At 47.1% G+C, this 23,211-nt stretch overlaps 1 long non-coding RNA gene across 4 annotated transcripts in view; it reads right to left on the bottom strand.

The window, feature by feature from the left end:
* LOC139363252 (uncharacterized) overlaps window positions 1–23,211 on the bottom strand; it is a 131,708-nt gene that overhangs the window by 16,339 nt on the left and 92,158 nt on the right. For 3 of the 4 annotated variants that reach the window (XR_011623200.1, XR_011623199.1, XR_011623198.1), the window contains one exon: window positions 22,619–23,189. This is a non-coding gene — a long non-coding RNA (uncharacterized lncRNA). Of the gene's footprint in view, window positions 1–22,618; window positions 23,190–23,211 lie in introns of those variants that run through there. The other variant, XR_011623201.1, reaches the window with a different exon arrangement.

The following is a 23,211-nucleotide window of genomic DNA, read 5'->3' as shown; positions in this document are numbered from 1 at the left end:
GGTTAATTGGCACCTTCCCTCATGTTCAAGTCAACTATATATGGCTGCTGAGGGCATCTCAGAGCAGGTGCAATGCTGAGCTTTCTTGCTGTCTGGGGAAAGCAGGAATTCCAGGCCTCTGCCTTAATACCTCCCCAGAGGCTCTGGCCCAGGTGAACTCAACTTCTCCCAGGTGAGGAGCACAGAAAAGCTTCCCACATGCCCCTCAGGTCACACACGAGCGGTGCAGACCCTTGCAACTCGGCACGAGCCCTCGCAACCCACCCTAGAGGCAGCAGCCCAGCCCTGTGGCCCCGGCCTGGCAGGAGGCAGCTGCTGGGGCCCCTGCTCAGGGTTCAGCACAGCGAGGTCCAGCCACAGCAGGGGAGACATCCACCACCCGGCCATTCATCTTTAACCTAAAACAGACACAGGAATGCGGCAAAGGGTTCCTTCCCCTGACAAACCCGTCCTTCCTATTCTCATCTCTCCCTCCTGCCCCAGTACTGCACCCAAGGCCACCCAGCACTGTGCCCAAGGCCTGACTCCCAGTTTCACAGGGAATCCAAGACAATTATGATTTTGAGAAACTGGGAGCTACATAGAAAATGAGTCGGTAAAGCCATTGTCCACTGATCCTCCACTCCACACAGTGGAGAACCGTCCTCAGGATAAAACCCACGGGGCGGGGAAGACGCGATCAAGGCGGACAGGACCGCGGAGCCACAAACCCGGTGGTTCAGGGAACAACGCCACGTGAACACAAACCTAAAGTGCTCCGCAGCTGGAAGACAAAACACAGGAGACAGAAACGCTGACCGTTTAAAAGAAAAAGAAAAAGAAAAAGCCTCACTCTTAAGAGTCCATCAAGATTTAAGTTCTCAAGTCACAATGTATCAGCACAGACTTCTCATAATGCCTGAAACTTGGCGCAGTAAACACGTGAATCAGTTCTCCCAAGTCCATCGTTTTCTTTGATGAGCCTCTTGAGTCTCAGGCTGGTTTCAAAGTAAGCCCTTCTCTGTTTGTTGATGATTTAATAATTAACATACTTGAAAACACAGACTTCCAAATTAATCTGCTAACAAAATATTAATTACCACACTGGCTGTCATCCACAGAAAAAAACACAATCACTTTCTGGTTGTAAAAACATTAGAATTCGAAGCCACTTTGGCCATCTGAACAGCCTCGGCTTTTGACAAGGGCATTCCAAAGCTAATCTGAAAAACTAGTCCAGGCCATGATCGCTGGGGGGTCGGACTTGCCTCATCACCCTACCTCCCTTCTGGAATTAGACAGAACTTAGACGTTTAGTCTGATGGGAAACATTTACAATCTATTCTCTCCGAAGCTACCTGGAGGATTTCCTCCACATGATAAAGCCTTGGTCTCCACAACCCCTTATCTGACAACTCTCTTAACCAACTGTCAATCAGGAAATTTTCCAATCTACCTATGACCTGGACACCCCTGCTTCCAGTTGTCCCACCTTTCCAGACCAAACCCATGTACATCTTACATTTATTTGATCGATTGTCTCATGTCTCCCTAAAAGCTATAAAACCAGGCTGGGCTCTGACCACCTCGGGAATACGTTCGTAGGATCTCCTGAGGGTAATATCAAGGGCCATGGTAACTCATTTGGCTCAGAATAAATCTCCAAATGCTTCACAGAGTTTGACTCTTTACTGACATGGTACCTTTCATGGGTATTCATCTGGGGGACTCACAATCAACCAGAGGCAGCAGTTGCCCACTGTGCAGAAGTCTCTGCAGGACTGAGCCTCTGGCACGGGGACTCCAACCCCTGAAGCAGCAGCTCTCCCACGTCCCACGGCCTGATAGACCTGCACCTCCCGGGCTTCTCATTTCAGAGTCTCAGCAACAAATCTACCAAACGTGATCAACATCACAGAATATTCCTCGAGGCTTTTGGCTGTTGTTTCTCCCCAAGTTTACTCTAGAACCAGATGGCAACACTCGGAACAGGATGGTTCTCAGTCACTGACCCTCCTGGTAAATACACTGTCCCCAAGGCCCTTTCCCGCCAGTCACAGCTTCCTTCATGTCAGGCTCGAAGGCCACCTCCCCAAGAAGGAAACCTCTTCAATCCAGCAACCACAGCTCCTGTTCCCATCTAGAGCTTGTCTGCCAGGAAGGGAAGACTCCTCATTCCAGAGACAGCAGGTGCCACAAACTCAGGGTTGTAGCCATTGTGAAGGGAAACACTCATGAAATTAATAGACTTTTTCCTCCTTGGATACTGACGTTTTCTCTTCTGGAGGTCAGCCAAGGCCATCTGCACGAGTCACGAGCGTGATGGCTCCAGCCCCTCCTTCAGTGTCAGGTGTGCGGCTCCACTCTGAGACCCTCCTGCACCTGCCGGGCCATGCACCTGTTCCCACGACTGCTGTCAGCAGACTACAGTGATTCTAAAATAATCAGCAAACTGAGGTTCCGAAGGATACATTTTAAAGAAAAATGTGTAAGTTTTACTGCATGAAATCAGCTACATCTTTTGCTACTCCAGAGGCTTTTTGTTTTGCTTTCCTCAAGGTTCTCTACAATGATCCCGACAGTCAAGCTTCCCAGTTACAGGCAGAGGGTTGGGCAGGCCGCATCTGATATTTAACACATACAGAGGATCCACATCATAGGATTTTCCCTGTTCACCAACATCATCAGGACAAACTTTAAACAGTAATAATCTGCCTGTCTGGAAAACTGAGCTCACTTGAGAACTAATGCAACAAATGTGTTTGACAAAGTTGCAGGTGGACATTTTAGTGAATGAATCACTATTTCAAGGAGGATAAAGGTTCACTATTCAAAGGCATGTTTTTGTCAAGTTTTGTAATTTCAGCATCATGCATTTAAATCATGAAGTGAGGCTTGTACCTGATACATTACAGAATCTCTACAAAATAGACAAAATTCCAATTCTGTACATTCTCTCTCATTCTTTTCCATATGCATACGGATGGTGGTAATTTAAGTTGGCATTCCAACAGGATTTCTAAATTAAACTGTCTTCTACTTTAAACACTACGTGTTAAACATTACACATTCCATTATTCAACATTTATAGCAGGGTCTGTATGGCCCGTTTTAAAGATTTCTTCCTCACTAAAAGCAAGCGTTCAAACAATAAATAGTCTACTCTAAAATATTCTAGAGACAGAGATACATTTGGAGAGTGGACACACTTAACACAGAAATCCGCAACATCAAACAGGCACAAGCGGCAGTGAGGGTGGAAGGGGCGCTATGTGAGTGCCCCTAAAAACACACACAAGCCTGGCTGCTTAAAAGGAATGAATATAGCTCAACACTCCCATGTGAACAGTGATGTGTCTACTGCCTTATGGAATCCTCCTAGCTGAGCTGCAGGAATCTTCTTTGGAACCTTTTCTCATCTACACTGCCTACAGGTGCCCACTGGGCTCCCTGGGCAGTATCGTGTCTTTGTTTAGAATATCACAGTATTTGGAGATCTGTTTAATCCCAAGTCAGAGCCTTATCATAACTCAGACACCATCCCTCAGGGCTTGTGGGCCAACTTCGGCTAATGCAGGCTGCTCCACAGTGCCCTGCAGATGGGCTTGGTGCATCCACACGATTTTAAGATTTGGGGCTGCCGTTTTCTGCAGTCCCAGACGCGGACTTACATATTCATCATGACTGAAGGCAGCACGTATTTTTATGTTCCTTCTGTAACGGTAATAATCATGGCAACATTTCCCCGATCCTTAAAAAAGCCTCCTAACAGCAGTTGCATTCCACCCCCTTCCTTAAAATTAATAGAATTTACCAAACTAGGTGAAATCAGTCTTCATGAGAAAGGGAGAAATCAGTGTTCACACAATGGCATAGAGTATAGGTCAACATCCCAAACTAAGCACCCATCACAATTATTCCCAACTCGCAGGAAAGCTAGAAAAATTAGAAGGCTTAAAACATAATTATAAATGAAAATAACAAGAAACCGAAGTTTCTGAGGAGCATTTGCTAGTCAAACAAAGAAAGCCATTAACCAGTGCTGATTACATTGCATTTGATTACATTGCATTTGATTACAGCAGCCAAAGACGTGTCCAGAGGAAGAGACTTTTAAACATTAGTCTTTCAGTAAGAATGGTTGCTTAACAAGTTCAGACTACTGGGCTACACCAATCATCAATTAAAAAGCAAGGCAAACGAGTGAGAGTCATTTTTCTTAATCCTTAATGTGTCAAAAATTACCACATTGGACAAGCTGGTCTCCAACTCCTGACCTCAGGTGATCCCCCCACCCTGGCCTCCCAAAGGGCTGGGATTACAGGCATGAGCCACCATGCCTGGCTGAGAACTGTTTGACAGAGGCTGAGGGGAGGCTCCTGTCCCTTCCTGGGACATCCACATCCCACCTAGTTTCCCATACCGACTGTGACACTCGAAGCATCACAGCAAGGGCAGCTGCATCCCCGCAGTTCTCTGCACTCATGCCACAGCTGCGTGAGCAGCCATAGCCCTGGAGCTGCCACTCAGCCTTAACGTGCTGGCACAAGCACAGCAGAAACTAACACGACCCCAAGAGGGAGGAGTGGGGACCCAGGGGAGTGAACTATGAGGGAGAAGTGGGGGCTCAGGGGAGTGAACAAGGAGGGAGGCATGGGGGCCCAGGACAGTGAACCAGCAGGGAGGCGTGGGGGCCCAGGGCAGTGAACCAGCAAGGAGGCGTGGGGGCCCAGGGCAGTGAACCAGGAGAGAGGCGTGGGGACACAGGAGAGTGAACCAGGAGGAAGGAGGGTGGAGTTCAGCCCAGCGAGTGAACCAGGAGGCAGGAGTTCGGCCCAGGGAGTGAACCAGGAGGGAGGAGTGTGGTCCAGGGAGTGAACCAGGAGGGAGGAGTGTGGTCCAGGGGAGTGAGCCAGGAAGGAGGAGGCAGGAATGTGGTCCAGGGAATGAACCAGGAGGGAGGAGTGCAGTCCATGGGAGTAGGGAAGAGTCTGGTCCAGGGGAGTGAACAAGGACCCTCTGGGGGTAGCAATTTCACACACCACAAATACCTCCCAATCCATCCGCGTGCAGGGAGGGGCCGGAAACCACGCAGAAGCTACAGCGCTTTCTCCTCACAGAAGAGGAGTGAGGATACCGACTCACGCATGAAATCAGAGCTAAAGTTCTACCACGGTGGGGAGACGCTTCACAGACCCAAATGGGTGTAAAAAGAAACCAATCATATCATACAAGATCAGTGGATGGAACGGGACCAGAAATTTAAGCCTGTAACAAGCTTTCAGAAAAAACTTCACTTGATCTGCCACATGACTGCAGCTCTGCTTGATCATTTCTGCAAATGTCTAACTCGCGATGAGCCATCTCAGAGCCCTTCAAGAGGAGTAACAAAATCAAAACGCCAAGGCATCCTCCGTATTTTAGGTAGCCTGCAACAGTATGGAAATGAGCAGCGGTGCCAGAGCTTTCAAGTTTGTTTGAAGTAAATTCCAGCATGAGGGCAGCATCTTTCTGGCTGAAGCAATGAGGTAGGCTCCTGCTCACCGAATGGGAGACCAGCTTTCAGCTAAGCTGCTGTCAAGGGTCTGCAAACCATGATCCCCAACAGAGCCTTGGCCAGGGAACCAGAAGTGATTTTTACACTTTGAAGTTTTCACAAAAGAAATATATGCAGAGACTTCTGTGGCCCTCAAAGCATAACACGTTGCCTACTCTGCCCTTTACAGGAGCTTCTAGCTTTGCTGTCAGTTACAAAGTGTTTCTATAGAATAATGTCACTGATTTTCAAGCATGCCAGCAAAAGTCACACTTCTCAACAACCCTCAATGGAGATGCACCATCCTGTGTTTCACACAGATTTTAGATTTTTAAAAGCCAAAATAAGGGAGGTAATTCAGCTAAGTATTATAGTAACACAATTTGAGATACTTAATGATGTGTGACAACAGAATACTTGGCATTCCTGTGAGGCAATAAACTAGCTCAAACACAAAATAACAAATCAAAGCGTGTCTTGGCCTCTCAAAGTGATCAGTGAAATTGGAAATAACATTCAGTTAAATGACACTAAAAAAAAAAAGCACAAACAAAACAAATACTACTACACCATCACTCCTTAAATTTATTTAACTACTGCTGCCAAATAAAATGGAGAGACTTCTTACTACAGGGTAATAATCGGCCATTGTCATCATGAAAATAGACCGCTGTGCAGACTCAGGCCCTCCAGCCCACAAAGGCAGGGGGAGGGAGGAGAAACGATGGCCAGAAACAAAGGGACAGGGCAACCATGACCTAGTCAGCAATTGTACCCTCCCACCTTTCTTCTGGACTTACAATTTTGGAGCCATCTGGGTTTACCTTCCTATGACCATAAGTCAGCAAGTTCTCGAAGCCAGAAATCTACAATGCTTCTGGCAGCCAAGTCCTCTCGGCCTTCCCCCATGTTTTAGGGCCTCATCAGCTCACCCCTGGATAGTATCAATGGCCTCGGAGCTCCAGTCAACTTTGCACTCCACAGACTCAAGTATGCCAAGAGCCACTCCAGGCTGCCACTGCCATGACCAAAGGCTTTCAGAGACAGTCGCCAGCACTGCACAAATCCATTTGGCTTCACCAGGCGCAAAGCGGCTCCAACATTCCATCCAGTCTGTCGCTGATACCATAGCTGTGAGTCTAGGATGTGTCAGGAAGGGAAGGAAGACACCATGTACATCATCTCATTTAAGCTTCAGTGTCACAAGGTGAATTTTGTCGTGCCCGTTTTATGGATCAGGAAAGTTTTAAGGAGGGCAAGCACAGGGCCCTGCTGACACAAGAACAAGACCCCCAGAGGCCTGGGTATGACCCCCACCCCACGCTCCCTGGGTCCTGATATCCACTCCTCCCCCGTGGGAGCCTGATCCTGGGTCTGCCTGAATTGCTACCATTCCTAAGACACGACTCACGTCTGCCCACCTCCTCCTTTATCTGTTTCCCGCAGCCCAGAGGCGTGTGCTCTTCCATCCAGACAGACATCACACTTCAGCACCTGCACCTGCACCTGACACCACTTCAGCCAAAAGCTTCTCTGAAACCTCCCCACACACCTGCCTGTCACACAGGTCTGCACCCATCACCTTTCTCACATGAATTCTCATATTCCTGTGTAGCACCATCCAACTGATTATAGTCTGAGAGGAGGAAGCTTTGTAGATAAGTCCACATTCTACTTTGCTCCCAGCCCTCCGTCTTGCGTCTTGCATGAGGCAACCGATTAACAGCAAATTCATTTCAGCACAACATTTCCATTTGAAGAAACGCAGAGCATAGGGCTCTGGTCATAATTAAAAGCTTGTTTCATTTGTCATTTGAAATTCCATATACTGCTGCAACAGCAGCACCCCCTCCTCGCCAGGCTCTGCCCTAAGGACATCTTTCTTCCAGCGCACGACTCCCATCAGAACCCCGGCAGTGAAAGCCCCGCAGGTTTCCCAGCGCCTCCGGCTGCGGCTTCCACGCTGGGCTGGAACTGACAGGACCGGAATGGTGCCCCCAACAACTACAGGATTGGAAGCTGGTCGACTGCTCTGTAGGATGGAGACATGTTAGTAATCCCCGACATTTCCACTGACAGGCTGCTCAGGTAAACTGGGAAAAATTCACAAAATAGAAAGAACCCATGGGGAGGAGCACTTGTCTCTCCAACCTGGCAGCAAATGGTGGCTGTGCAGACGACCTCTTCAGGAAAACCATCAACTGTATCTCAGGTCAACATCAGCCCCGCTGAGGGCCAAAAAATCAGCTCCCCCCGGCCCTCACTTCCTAAGGGTCAGCCCTCCCAGGCCACCTTTCCTGGAAGATCAGCTCTGACGCACCCACGACGGTCAGGAACCGGCTCTGGGACACATTTCCCAGGCTCCTGCCCACCGCCCTCTCTCTTCTTCCTCCTCCATCTCCCTCTTCACTCCCATCTGCCCTCCCCCTTTCCCTTCCCTTCTCTCCTTTCCTCTCCCTCCCTCATTTCCTTTCAGCCCTCACCTTCCTCACTGTACTTCCCCATCCAACTCAGCTGACACATTCTCAGGTCAGTAGAATTTTCTTTCACTCTGTTTCTATTGCAATGATCATTCTCTTAATGAACAGAAACCTGTTTCGGACCATGTGGATGCCACCTCCTGACCAACTGCTGCCCCGCAGCGCCGTGTCCACTCTGTCCTCACGGCGCAGGTGCCCAGCAGTATGGCTGTGACCAGGGGTAGCAACATGGGACATGAGAGAGGTATCCCAGCCAAGAGGCCCTGCCAAGCCTCCCCAGCAAACCGGAGCAAGGCCCAGGGCGGTAGGGAGAGCGCCGTGCTCATGATGTAGGCAGTTCAGCTTCCGCAAACTGTCCATCGACTGCAAATTACTTTGTTTCCATGGTTACAAAAGAACCATAAGCATCCTGAAATATGTTGTTGGTTTCATGTTTGCGAAATCTAAGCAGCATTATAAGAAAAATCACTGAATTCTGCCCTAGGCTCTAGTGGTGTTTTCCTCTCTGAAAGGAGACCCTTCCAGGACTTGGGATTGAGTGACAGCCTTCAAAATCACGGTTATCCTGCTGGTAAACAGGGAACTCCTCATCCCGCTGGGAGCTGGGGCCCTCAACAGCCCCCACGGCTCCAGACGCCAGTGTTCTAAGGATCACACATGTGCAGATAGCAAAGCTTGCTGCACACACGCCAGGTGCTAACAAGCCCCAAACGTCTCACTCATACTTGCTAACCACATCGCTTCTCTCAGCCTCCACGGCGTTTCACACTCTGCCTTTATTATGGAGATGAACCATGCGTCCTGAGCGCTACAAAGATTCAACTCCTTCCGTGAAGAGGGGTGCATCTTTCCATCACGGGGTCCTCACTCCAGCTGGCACAGGATTTGCAGAGTGGGCGAGTCTAATGTTGATGACACTTTCTTAATATTCCCTTCACACCCCTCCAAAAACAAGAGTGCTGCCAGCTTCTTACCGAGGTTGTAATGACCAAAATATTTTTCTCTTATTTGTCACTTTTTAACGTAATACTAGTGAAGAACGTGACTCTGCATGTACATTGTAAGCACCTACACCGTGAACATTCTGCTCTCCTGTGACTGTATTCACAGGTCACAAGGACAAAACTTCTCCATAGTAGCCAGAATATATATATATATATATATATTTCATATATATATATATTTCATATATATATATATATATATATATATATATATTTTAACATGACTTCCACTCATCTTAAAGTCACAGATGTGGCTTTTCCTTCATAAAAAGATCCAAATGATACACAAGCCAGGTTTAATAAACACATTATTCCAGGTGGGAAAATGACCCCTCAGTCTCCCTCCCCTCAAAGACCAGGGCAGCCAGGAAACTGCGCTCTCCAGTAAATGACAACCGGCAGGATTCCCTAAATACGCAGCCGGAAGATTCCCATCTCACAGAGAGCGCCTTTCAAGACTCAAGATGTCCCCGCTCCCTGAATGTTCTACAAAGAACAGACTACCCAACTGAGGACTGAGGCAGTAAAGAAACATGTTTTCGGCCGGGTGCGGCGGCTCACGCTTGCAATCCCAGCACTTTGGGAGGACGAGGTAGGTGGATCAACAGGTCAGGAGATCGAGACCATTCTGGCTAACACGGTGAAACCCCCTTCTCTACCAAAAATAAAAAATTTAGCCAGGTGTGGTAGTGGGCACCTGTAGTCCCAGCTACTCGGGAGGCTGAGGCAGGAGAATGGCGTGAAGCTGGGAGGTGGAGTTTGCAGTGAGCCGAGATCGTGCCACTGCACTCCAGCCTGAGCGACAGAGCAAGACTCTGTCTCAAAAAATTAAAATAAATAAAATTTAAAATGTTTTCAGCAAGTAGCATCATCGACCCCCAAATGAGAGGTACTGTTTTCATTCTAGGAGGGAAACACTACAAAGTATGTACATTTTAGCCCCGTAAGTGAATTCTTTGGGCGTTCCTGTGTCCGCTATCAAATGCAACACATCACCCCAAAAGGCAAAGTTCTATAAGTCACATCCAAGGAGGGGAAAAATCATTCTAAGTTTTAGCAATCCAGTAAGAACCTGATCCAGAGAAGCCTACTTGTTCCAGACTCTAAGCAGCAATATATTGCTACAATGTAATGAAAACAAAGGGATGATTAAGAAAATTTCAATGCTAATAAAAGACAAAAACGTAATTGGATTTATTCTACTCTAGACAGAGCAGCCGGGTAGTTCACCCATACGTTATGAACGTTGCTGTTTATCAGGCAGGGTCCAAACTCTGTCAACAAGGCTTGACAGCAAGGGCGTGATCTCCACTCACTGCAAGGTCCACCTCCCAGGCTCAAGCGATTCTCTTCAGCCTCTGGAGTAGCCGGGACTACAGGTGTGCAGTCATCACGCCCAGTAATTTGTGTGTTTTCAGTAGAGGCGGGATTTCACCAGGTTGCCCAGGCCGGTTCCCTGGGTCTCAAGCTCCCAGGCTTAAGCAATCCACCCGCCTCGGCCTCCCAAAGCGCTGGGATTACAGACGTGAGCCATCACGCCAGGCCCTTTTTTATTTTTCTTTTCTTTTTAAGTGATTAATGTGCTTCAGAGTCTTGTAGGCATTTAAAAAAAAAAAAAAAAAACAAGCAAATTCTGTAAGGGAAAGAAAACATTAACACGTTTACACTTCTCAAAACTCAAAACTGAAATGCTAAGAATAAATGTATTTTATTCACAGAAGCAGCATTCTTAAAGTTCTGTAAAAGTGATACCATGGACACCACCACATCACAGACGAGCGTGGCAGGACTGCTCAGATTCAGAACACATTCTGAACAGTCCTCTTACCCCTTTCCTCAATGGGAACACTTTATTCTGTCTTTTATTCAAATTAAGTACCTTGCAAGGGAGTTGAAGAAAACTGCATAGCAGATTTTAAAACTTCAATGCTTTTCTCAATTTTCTCCACATTCTGATGCACTTTACTGACTACACGGCCAATAAGCCTAAAGCTTTTTGCATCGATAAAGACAATGCTCCTTGTAGCAATAGGCTTTTTCTTTTCTATACAAAGATCTATAACTTAAGCTAGTAAAATGGGCATTTCACAAAGATTTTGCACAATTCCTAGCACAGATTTTAGCAAAATAAAGCCATTATCTTTCCGCAATTAAATAAGCAAGCATAGGAAACTGCACAGTTAAAATAACCATTCCATTATTTTATATAAACACAAATGAGAAAGTAGAGTATACTTTGAAAAACTGTATTTCCAGGCCGGGCGCGGTGGCTCAAGCCTGTAATCCCAGCACTTTGGGAGGCCGAGACGGGCTGATCACGAGGTCAGGAGATCCAGACCATCCTGGCTAACCCGGTGAAACCCTGTCTCTGCTAAAAAATACAAAAAACTAGCCAGGTGAGGCGGCAGGCGCCTGTAGTCCCAGCTACTCGGGAGGCTGAGGCAGGAGAATGGCGTGAACCCGGGAGGCGGAGCTTGCAGTGAGCTGAGATCCAGCCACTGCACTCCAGCCTGGGCGACAGAGTGAGACTCCGTCTCAAAAAAAAAAAAAAGAAAAACAGTATTTCCATATGCCAACGATGAAGCAGAAGACAATTCCTCAGCCTCATATGACATTTGACAACCGAAGTACTCTGGCCCAAGCCCAGCCCGGTTAAATGGAAATGAAGTAAACGTGTGAGTGACTGTGGTGGGGCACTCTGATAGCCACAGTCCAGGAAAGAACAGCTAACATCTTTCTTCTTCATGGGAAAACTGAAACATACTCGAGAGACCTTGATTCTTTAAAACACAGTCTGCCCCAGTACTAACCTTAAGCTCCCAACGATCAAGATTGCTATAACCACAGAGGTGTTTTTCCAGGCCCTCGAAAATCACGGACATGACACATACACAACGTTTTCAAACACTCAATGCAGCCAATATGTTAAATGTGCTGTGATACCGGAGGTCTTGTGCAGGACCAGAAGCGTCACAGCCTGGTTACCTGTCCTGGTGTTCAATGCTTTGTATGTGCAAAACCTGCTGTTACAATTTACTGGGCCTAATGTGATTCAGTTCGTCACAGAAGAGAGCTATGACATTTACTTAATTCCACGCACAGATTCTCAGGTTCACCTTCCACGAGTGACTGCTCTGTCCATGAGACAGCGGAGGGAAGACCCAGGAAAGGCCCGGGAGATGCCAGGTGCTCACAAACTGGTATCCGTCTGCTGCTTCTGGCTTAAAGGAAAACAGACATAGAAGAAGCTAAAAGGGGTCACTACACCTAATATCATAATGTTCTCAACTTTACCTTAGCCAAAAATAAAAGCGGAAAAGCAAAACTACTCCAGGGCATGATTCCAGTGCTAATCTGAAACATGAAATATTTAGAAGACAAAGCTTATTGTGAGTGCAATTAATATACACATAAAACACTGGTTTCACAAAACCCACTCTTTGCGATTGCTTTTATAAAAAGTAAAATTCTCATGAGGATCGCATACATTAACTGATTTTCAAATGAAGGGACTGGTAAACTTCAGGGCATATGATTTCTGCCACACACGAGGGGAGCAGTGAGAGAGAAGAGCTAGGATCAAGTGTGCTGAAGCTGTCCTAGGACTGAAATTCAGTTTCTGCCAAAACAAAAACACAGGAGGCTGTCAACTTCGATAGCAAGCTCTGCTTGAGAGCGTCAAGATGCTAAAGTTGCAAAGGAGCTTCTCCCTGTATGGGCACGTGTGATCCTTGCAAAAACATAGCTCAGCATCATCAAAAATCAGGAAAGAACACAAGCCTTCCAGACATGAAATCCAAGAGCAGAAGGGAGCAGAGTCCAAGCTTGCTTGGCAGAACTGTTCCCGGACAACAGCACAGAGGACGTCACAGGGAGGGCAGGGCAAGCAACAGGAGCTTCCGTCTCGCCGCAAGCAGGGCCTGAGCCAGGGGAGCAGTCTCCTCCAACCTGACAAGGAGGCGCGAGGAGCCACAGAGAAGTCAATTCAGGGCCCTTTTCAGAAAGGGACAACAATGAGAAAATCTGGTCTCACCCACCCCCCACCCGCCACGGTAACAGCTAAACTCGCACGTGCATCTGTCATGTTCCCCAACCCCTCTTGCAGATGCTCTTCCTGCACCCGGGTGCCTGTCTCCGTGCTGCTCCTGAGGCCACACCTGTTGTCATCCACTAGTGACCAGGAATTCACCTTTGTCCGAGAGAAGCAAATGCAGAGTTCACACACTCCTGTACAGGTTTGTTGGCCGAGAATCTAACTGCACTGTCCGATTCCAGATGTGCTGGTACCAAGGAGAACGTTCGATGTCTGGCATTTATAAACGGTATCAGTGGGTTCTCCTGGGACTCCCAGGCAGCCGCATGAGGGACGGAGCTGTTGCCGTTACCCCGAGCCAAAGCAAGGCTGAGAGGCACACACCACAGGCCACATCACACTCGAGCACCGACTCTTGACAGTTGCTCGTTCGTGTGTTAAGAGTTCAGGGTACAGGCGACAGACAGGCCTGATCTCAGCCATGGGATAACAGTGACTGCCCACAAGTCCCTTATCTAAGCCCCGACTTGCCCATCCATCCTTCCTTCAGGAACAATGCCCACCTCACAGTGCTGCCATGAACGCTAAGTCAGCACGTACATACACAACCAGATTCATTGCAATTTTGCTTTCTACAACAAGTTAATACAACCAGGTGCTATCATCGAGACTGAATAACCAATATTAGAACAGAAGATCAGGCCAGGGATGGTGGTTCAGACCTGTAATCCCATCACTTTGGGAAGCTGAGGTGGGTGGATCACTTGAGATCAGGAGTTGCAGACCAGCTTGGCCAACATGACAAAACCCCGTCTCTACTAAAAATAAATTATCCAGACATGGTGGCACACACCCTGTAACCCCAGCTACTAGGAGGGCTCAGGCATAAGAATCACCTGAACCTGGGAAGTAGAGGTTGCAGTGAACGGACATCGTACTACTGTGCTCCACCCTTCCAGCCTGTGTGACAGATCAAGATTCTAGTAAAAAAAATAAAAGGTCAAGATGAAAACTGATTGCCAAGGTCCATGTTCCATATACTTCAAACATAAAGTTCATTAGCTGGTACTTGATCAAGTTGTTGATTTCTTCATTACAATCTTGTATATCCTTCTAACACAGCTCAAAATATTTACATTTGAGCACACCTCGAGTATAACAAAAAATAAAGTGCCTATATTTCATAAATGAGCAAGTTCCAGTAAGACTGCATCCTGCTCTAGTTAATCCTTTGACAACGTAAAACTGAGCCTTCCTGACACAGCACTGACACATGGTACAAGAATAATGACCTCCAATTAAATCGCTAGATTTAGAGAACACATAAATATAGTTTATCACTAATTCACCAGCGATTAGCAAGATTTTAAAGGAAGAAAAAGTATCAGGACTGTAACTAGGAATAAAGGCAAAAAGAAACACGAGAAATTAGTCACGTTTAAATCAATACCCTTTCTGTGGGGCCGTAATAAAGTATACACAACAGGTGTGTAAGCTGTCATGCTAAGCTGTCACCAAGCTCTCTATGAAGGTGGTAAGAGCGTCCCAAGTCGCAGAGCCTCATATTCCTGTTTAAACGCTACACAGCCAACACCACACTCGGCACGCAGTGAGAACTCCGAAAGCTCAGAGGAACGCATGATGGGATGAAGGGCCCCAGCCCTGCCATCACCCTGCTGCTTATTAAAAATATAAAACAAAGCCCTGCCTTCAAGGTGCTCAGATCTAACTAGTACAAAGTTTACTTTTGACGAGTTAACTACGAATGATGAAGACTCTCAACAGCTGTGCGAAATGTAAGGCAACCTCATAAGAGGAACTTGGCTGAGACTAAACCCAGAGATGGTTTTTTAACCACAGAAGAGGAAAGAACTGAAGAACCTTACAGAAAGTTGACAGCAATTTCTATTTCTCTATGGTAGAACCTGGAATTTACCTTTGAGACAGACTGCCCTTCTGTTCTGAAAAATCAGGTTATTCTTGCAATCCTCCATCAGGAGTGAAATTCCCAAAGGCATGGAAAACCAAGTACTAATTTTAAAACCCCCCCCAAAAAACTACCTACGATCTTAGATGTGAGATTTAGTATTCTCAAATTCCAAATTTGGAAATATTTTGCACAAAGTCCTTATTTTCCCTGTGTACTTGAAAGCTCTCTATTCTTTCGTCCTAAACATCTTCTTTCTCATCCTTCCAAACAGTATCTGAAGATGAACTTACATATTATTTTCAATGTTAACAAAGAAGATACTACATTTGTCATGAACTGTTTATATTCACAACTCTAGGAGAGATTTTGCTACATCGTGAGGAATAACACGAGGCAGTAAATACGCCACGAATAAAGAACAGTAGAAAGTGGACACATTTCCTGATGAGTGCCGATTTCTCATTGAGCTGCTGACAAAGTTATAATACAGAAAGCTAGACAGCTGCTCTGTTAGTTCTACCTCACTTAAGTGACCGAGTCATTGTTGTTTCAGTTCCCTCTCTCGTCTGGGGATGAGACACACCTCACAGAGCTGTTTATGATTTCAGGAACACACACATCAATGAAGTGACTATTCCTAAATCGTTGCAAAGGATATAGCAACCTGCCAAATTTCAACTAGGTTGCAACAAACAACTGTTTTCATCCTACACTCTCCGGTGCCAGCGAGATGGTGTGTTCTTGGATCCCTGCGGGAGCCCTATTCCTGGTGCCATAGAGCGCACACACATTTACATCCACATAGTGTACGTATATGGTACACTGTAACACGTGTACCTGCATAGAGCGTACACACATCCGAATACGTGGAGTGTACATAAGTGCACTACATGCGTACAGAGTGCACACACATCCAGATCCATGTGGTGTCCATGCATAGAGTGTACACACATCCAAATATAGTGTACAAACAAGTTCACTACGTGTGTAAAAGCATAGAGCATACACACATCCATATAGCAAATGTACATAGGTATGCTAACACGTATGCGCATGCATAGCACGTACACCCATCTGTATGCATACAGCGTACACAGGTATACTATAACCTGTATGTACATGCATATGGCATACACATGCACATCCGTATGTACATAGGTATGCTATTTGCTATATGTATACACGTGCGTATAGCATACACTTTTTTTTTTTTTTTTTTTTTTTTTTGAGACGGAGTCTCGCTCTGTCATCCAGGCTGGAGTGCGGTGGCCGGATCTCAGCTCACTGCAAGCTCCGCCTCCCGGGTTCACGCCATTCTCCTGCCTCAGCCTCCCGAGTAGCTGGGACTATAGGCGCCTGCCACCTCGCCCGGCTAGTTTTTTGTATTTTTTTAGTAGAGACGGGGTTTCACCGTGTTAGCCAGGATGGTCTCGATCTCCTGACCTCGTGATCCGCCCGTCTCGGCCTCCCAAAGTGCTGGGATTACAGGCGTGAGCCACCGCGCCCGGCCAATAGCATACACTCTTATCCAATGTACGTAGGTGCACTACAGCATGCATACACATGCGCAGTGTACACATATGCACATGTATACAACGTACATCAGTACACTAACGTATAAAGCGTATACACATATGCAACAGTGTACATACATATGCAGCATGTATATGTATTAGTGTGTACATATCCAGAAGTTTCTTCAGTGTGCATAGTGTACATGCATGCTTGTGTGCACATAAGTATATATACATCTGCAGAAATAATGTGCACATACCCACATGGTGTACGTACACAGCCATGTATATGGCATTAAATACATGCATGTATGTACACATGCAGAACAGATAGGTGTCCAAGTAGTGTGCATATAACCAAAGTGACCATAGATACACACATATACACATGTACATGCATGCCTACAGCATGCACGTGTGTAGGACACAAAGGTAGTGTACATACCTATACATTGTAAATACATGCACAGTGGAAATACACGTAGTATGTGTACACCACATACACACATGTACATTTATAGAGTACACATATACCGAGACCCAGAACGGGTCATGAGTATTAATACTGCGGAAACACTTCCAGTTCTACCTAAGTGAATTTTTTTCAAACTATAATAGAACTCATATAAAAAGGGTTTTAAGGAAATCAATACAGCTAGTGACAAAAACAGTGGGAAGGGCACAACCACTTTCCCTCAGAGTTCTGGGCCTGACCGTGGAAGTTCAGAGGTTTCCTAATGGAGTACACGTCAGAACTGACTCACAATGAAGCACTCCTTAAAAATTAAAAATGTGTCCTCATGTTTTGGCCTTTGAGACAAAGCCTCTTAGTTAATCGAGTTCTGACTGAATTTTACTCACAGTACCCTGGCAGATTCTTCATTTTCTGGTGAGACAGACGAATGTCCCAGGGTGAGGGCAATGCCAGCCCTTTCAGGGTCAGCTTTTCGAGGAGCGATGTCTGGCAGAACACAATCCAACACCATAGTAGGATCCCCCACCCAGCCACTTAGACGCTTTCGGGGACTTACTCTGTCTCCTTGTTTCCCTTTCTTGAATTCAGCTGGGCGGGGGGGGGGGAACCCAAAAAAATCAAAACCAAAAACAAACAGCCCATGTGTTTGTGCGTCTGAAAAGTGAATACATCCACATCCAACTTTCTAAATGAGACACGGCAGGTATGATGGTCACTGAACAGTGGTCACTGTTGACAAAATACAAAGTCTTCTGCAAACATGAACGAGTTCCTAGGAATACAAAAGTCAAGGGAATTTACTTCACATATTAAAGCTGTCAAGGGTGCTCATCAAAAATGTACTTAGAGGTTTCCCTTTAAAGATATTTTTGAAGATTTTTAAGTTGCAATACTTAAAAGCCTCTGGGAAAAGAAAGGATACAGGTATCTGGAAGATTTATACTAAATGATTTTCATGTCTTTTTGATAAAGTTAAATAAGGTCAGCCTTGAAGTAATGGGTTCCACTACTCTGAGGCTGTGGATGGAATCCACAACACCAGACAATTGAATGAACAGCAAGGCTGCACACACAGGACACAGGCAGTGAGCCAGCCTGACTAGTTGTCAGCTTCTGGGTCAGTTCTACCCAGTTCTGGCCAGGCCCCACTGGAGATGAAAACATGCCCTTTAGAAGCCTTCAAACCCCACCTTTCAAAATCTAATCCTCTTCAACTGAGGCCCAAGTCCAAAAATCTACTGACATCTTAGCACCTGTTAGGCCAGCTGTCCCCCAGCCTTTTTGGCACCAGGGATGGGTTTCATGGAAGACAATTTTTCTGGGGGGTGGTTTTGAATTGCAACTGTTCCATCTCAGGTCAGGCAGCGGATCCTCATAAGGAGCACCTCCGAGATCCCTCACATGCAGTTTACGATAGGGTCCCAGCGCCTAGGAGAACACACAGCTTAAGATAGGGTCCCAGAACCCAGGAGAACATGCGGCTTACGAGAGGGTCCCCGCGCCTAGGAGAACAGGTATTAAATGAGTTGGCAAAGCCAAAATCCACCGGATCTACCCCTCCAAAACAAACATACACCACTGCCCAATATTGATGTGAGCCAAAAACATGGAAGTCCTGAGGGCCCACACTGACCACAGCCAGATGCCACTTCTGCAAGAAACAAGCACGTGCCTAAAGATCACCCGTGATGACCCAGGAGAGCAGCTTTGAGCAGAGACAAAGGTGAAGGAGAGGCACATGGGCCAGGGTGCTGGGTGTGCCCGTCTTTGTGACCTCACTGAGATTGCTGACCTCTGGCCCTTGGTGTCCATCCTATGGAGGAGGTAGCCCCCAAATCCCTGCCTCCCTTCAGCACTGACTGAGGCGGTCCTGAAGTCTCCCCAGGGCTGAGACTGCTTCTAATTCCTGTTAGCTGCACACCCACATAAAAAACAAAAAAAACAAAATATCAAGTATGCAGACAGGAAAAGAAAAATATGTGAATCTTCCCTCATTCAACAGGCATTTAAAGAGTAACAGGAAAATTGTGATAGTCTTTAAACAACCACCAGCTATCACGTCGTGTTGAAATGTTTTAGCTAATCAGGAACCTGTGTGTTCCGGAAATCAGTTGACAGGTCCCAAATAACCTCGGAGCTTACGACCTGACCCCCACTCACGTGCATCACCTCTCCAGAGGAACGTGTCCTGGACACCTTTCAAATGGTGAGGAAGAGGAAGAAAGGTAGCTTTCCCTCAACCCCACAAAACACGCTCGACCCGAGGAGCCCGGAGAACAGCAACGTTTGTTTAGATGCTTTCCCACTGACCTTATCAGAGCAAACGTTCCCATCCCACACCTCCCAGTGTTTAACTCTCCCTGGGATACCAGCAGCCGTCAACCCTCAACAAGCTGGAAACAGAGGCCAAGCTGACAGGAGGCCTCTCTCCATTCCCTACTGAATTCGCTCAGGACACGGATGTTCCCAAACACATACAGCCCCGAGTATTCCACACTTGGAGAACATTCAAGCAACAAAAGCTGCAAAGACGTTCCCCTAAAGAGAAACTCAGTTTCTAACTTCCCTTAGGGAAAAATATGAGACCCAGAACTTTCCAGAAAATCACATGTGGGAGGAAGCCACTCACCTCTGGCACTTCCTAAACCTGCCTTCCCGCAGGTGCTCAGGGATGTCCCCGCGACAGCCCCGTCCACCCAGGACAGCAGCAGGGCTCAGGCAGCCAGCACCTGGGCAGCTGGCGAAGCAACCCCAGGGTGAAAACACCATCCCAGGCACCACTTCCCGGAGCCCCTCAGCAAGAGAAACAGAGGTGGGACAGAACCGAGGGCTGATTCGAGGCTGGGGAGCCACAGACCCGCACAGCTCAATCATCAGACATGCTCTTCTGTGGACAGAGCCCAGCCCAGGGAGAGGCCAGCACAGAGTCTCTCGTGCCGGCTCCACGGGCCAGCGTCCTCCAGGGCTGCAAGTTTGTGATCACAGCTTCAGAATTTGGTTCCAGAATCCTCCGGAATCAAACACGGACCAAACTGTAAAGCTGCCAGGACAGCAGGGCCCAGGAGCAGGCTCAGGGGAGGACCACGTAGAAACCCCACGTGTCCATGCTTACTCCACACATGCCACCCCTTCACCCAATACTATACACGCAAACGCATGTATGCACTCCATACACACCCTCAAATACACTCACTAAATATGATGCGTGTACACACTCCACACACACCGACAAATACATGCAACACACATGAACATGCTCACTGCAGCCACACCTGCTAAATACGCTCACCACACACGCACAAACGTGACACACCTGCACACTCATTCCAGACATCACTTCCCTCACCAAGTACACAGGTACACACACCCCCAAGTCGAGAACCTGCAGACTCCACAAGCTTTGGTTTCCCCCACTGTTTCTCTCATCACATGAGATCCACACACAGGTGTCATTTACTGACATCTAACACACGGGGAGGCCCTTAGACAGAACTGCAGTCACAAGTCGGCTACATTCAGGCATTCATCACCAGTCTCCTGAAGCCACCTCCTGTCCCCACGGGGAGGGAGGCCGAGACCGGAGACGTCACTGGGCTTACAGATCCCCAGGCTGGCAACGCAACGAAATGAGGAGGGCTTGGCCACGGCCCTGGAGGGAGATGGGTACTGGGCTCAGGTATGCGGAACATGAGTCCTCATTTCCATACCGTGTCACCTACGACAGCGTCAGGTGAAAGCCAGTGGTTTGGCATTCCTGGGATAGACAGTCCTGGAATTACAAGCAAAACTTTTTACTCCTCCCCTCTGAACACATGAGGTCCATGGTCCCCTCACATCTAACACTGGGAATCAGAATCGGTGACTCCTTGTCCACCTGAGGACCACCCAAGAGGATCCACACACCTGCTACAACAGCAGCACCGCACCTGGTCTGCAGGGGAGCAAAGCAAATCCCCCATTTATGAATAACACTGGATTACCCCGACACTGGCAGCCTGCAGTGTGTATATCGTCAAGCCCCCACATCTGCGCCACCTGCAAGAGGAACACAAGCCCTTAGTCCAGGGCTCTCAGGACAGCCTGTGAGGAGGATGCTAGCACCCTTCTCATCTCCCAGTGGAGAGGAGAGAAGGCCAGGGTCAGGACTGGTGTATCAGGAGGGTCGGGGTTCAAACCCCATCTGCCTCACAAAGCAGCCCTTTGCCGTTCAAGTGACTTCTATCATCAGCCTTAAAATGTACCACAGTTACCAGCAATTCTGAGTGCTGTTCCTTGGGACGTCATAAGCAAACATTTTGTTAGAAAGATTTTGCCAAATCTGCTTTCAGAATCCTATGTTATGAAATGACTAATGAAAATTTGAGCTATGAAATAAAGCGCATAGTTAAATGAATCCCAAAATGACTATCGCAAAGGAAGCTTTAACTTGAAGTGAAAAATATCCTCTAAATGACATCAGCCAGAATTATCTTCAATCATTACTGATCCCATAACGCTTCAGGAATTACACAGCATCATCTCAGATATGAACTTAAAACCATTAGCTGAATGCACATTTCAGCACAACCAAAGTTCTGCTATAATAAGCAGCACAGGCGTCTCTGGAGAGGATTTTAATTGGGACTACAAACGATGTGCACGATCGTGGTAAGAGGTTTCATGCTGGCTGTTCTCCAAGGTGCGACACAGAGAAACACCACTAACCTCAAAGACACCTGCTGCTTTGTAATGAGATGAGAGACGATGTGGATGGACTACTGTAAATATTTGGAAAAGGAGAAACAATGCAAGGAAAGAATCGTATCAGGTTCCCTTTACATTCTTAGAAAAAAACGATTTTTCTTTTGGGATGATTTAAAAAGAAAATGACATTTCTGGATTTTTTTTTTTTTTTTTTTTTTTTTTTTTTTTACTTTTCTTTCTGAGACTGGGTCTTGGCTCTGTGCCAAGATTGGAGTACAGTGGAGCAATCGCAGCTCACTGTAGCCTTAAGTGATCTTCCCACCTCAACCTCCAGAGTAGCAGGGACCACAGGCGCGCACCACCCCACTCAGCTAACTTTTCTGTTATACAGATGGAGTCTTGCTATGTTGTCCAGGCTGGTCTTGAACCCCTTGGCCTCAAGTGATCCTCCTGCCTTGACCTCCCAAAGATTTAGCCTAAGCGACCATGTCTTATCGGAAAATAGACATTAGAGCAAATGCATTTCTGTAAGATTTTCTACCTCTTTTCACTGGGGAAAAAGGTAACTTGCCTCCAAGGGTCGGAGACAAAGCCGTTACTGCAGACAAAAGCGCTGTGCATCCCGGGAACCACTACACCACGAGGCACGGCCGTGCACCCTGGATGCAGGAGTAACACACGAGGCTAGCACAGGCAGATGCTGGCCCTCTCCAGAAGTAGGCCTATCCTTCCTCCTCTCCTCAGCCCCCTCTCCCTTCAGGCCTCAGTGGCTGCTGACAGGGGAGAGGCCACAACTAGAGGAGGCTCTCAACTCCACCAGGGACAGGAGCCCCGGACGCTGGGGACTCAACTGCTGCCCTCTGCGCCCACCTCCTTAAGGTCCAGCCTTCTCAGGAGCCAGGCATGGCCACTTTGACCCTATTTCCCTTCTGTGGCTCCTACAAAAATCAGTTCAGCGAGCCCAGGCTGCCTCACACTCCAGGGACACCCGGCACAGGCCCCCTCCATGACCTTATCCAAGCTCCTGGGGCCAGAAGGGTCTTGCAATATTTCACTTTCCAGTTGAGCTTCCCCAGCCTGAAATCCAAATTGCTCCGAAAAGCATTTCCTTCGAGTGTCATGAGGAAGCTCGGAATGTTTCAGGTTTTGGAGCATTTTGGAGTAGGGACTCTCAGCCTTAATTTGAACCTCTTCAAGGAAGCCACACACTGAAGTTCCCGATGTCCACCCTACACAATCCCAGCACACCCTCTAAAGTCCTCAGCAACAGATTTTCTTTCTTCAAAAATAACCACAAGTCACAAACTCACACGCAATCACAGAAGGGGGTTGTGGACACCCGCACAGATGATGAAATTTAACTGTCACATTTTCACCTGAGTAATTTAAAGTCATTCCTCAAAACACACCTGTTTTACTGAGTTGCATTTAAAGGTGAACACACACAAATCATTTCAGGGAAACAAACGTCACTTTGGGCTGCGTGTGGTTTCTTGACTCCCATGAATAACTCCGTTCACCCCACTTCTGGATAAGGGAGACGATGCAAAGAAATCTGTTAAAACAAAGACATGAAA

This window comes from Macaca nemestrina, chromosome 5 (genome assembly GCF_043159975.1).
Source record: "Macaca nemestrina isolate mMacNem1 chromosome 5, mMacNem.hap1, whole genome shotgun sequence".
Classification (NCBI taxonomy): domain Eukaryota; kingdom Metazoa; phylum Chordata; class Mammalia; order Primates; family Cercopithecidae; genus Macaca; species Macaca nemestrina.
The sequence above is the reverse complement of the archived record's forward strand: the minus strand, read 5'-3'. Positions and strand labels throughout refer to the sequence as shown.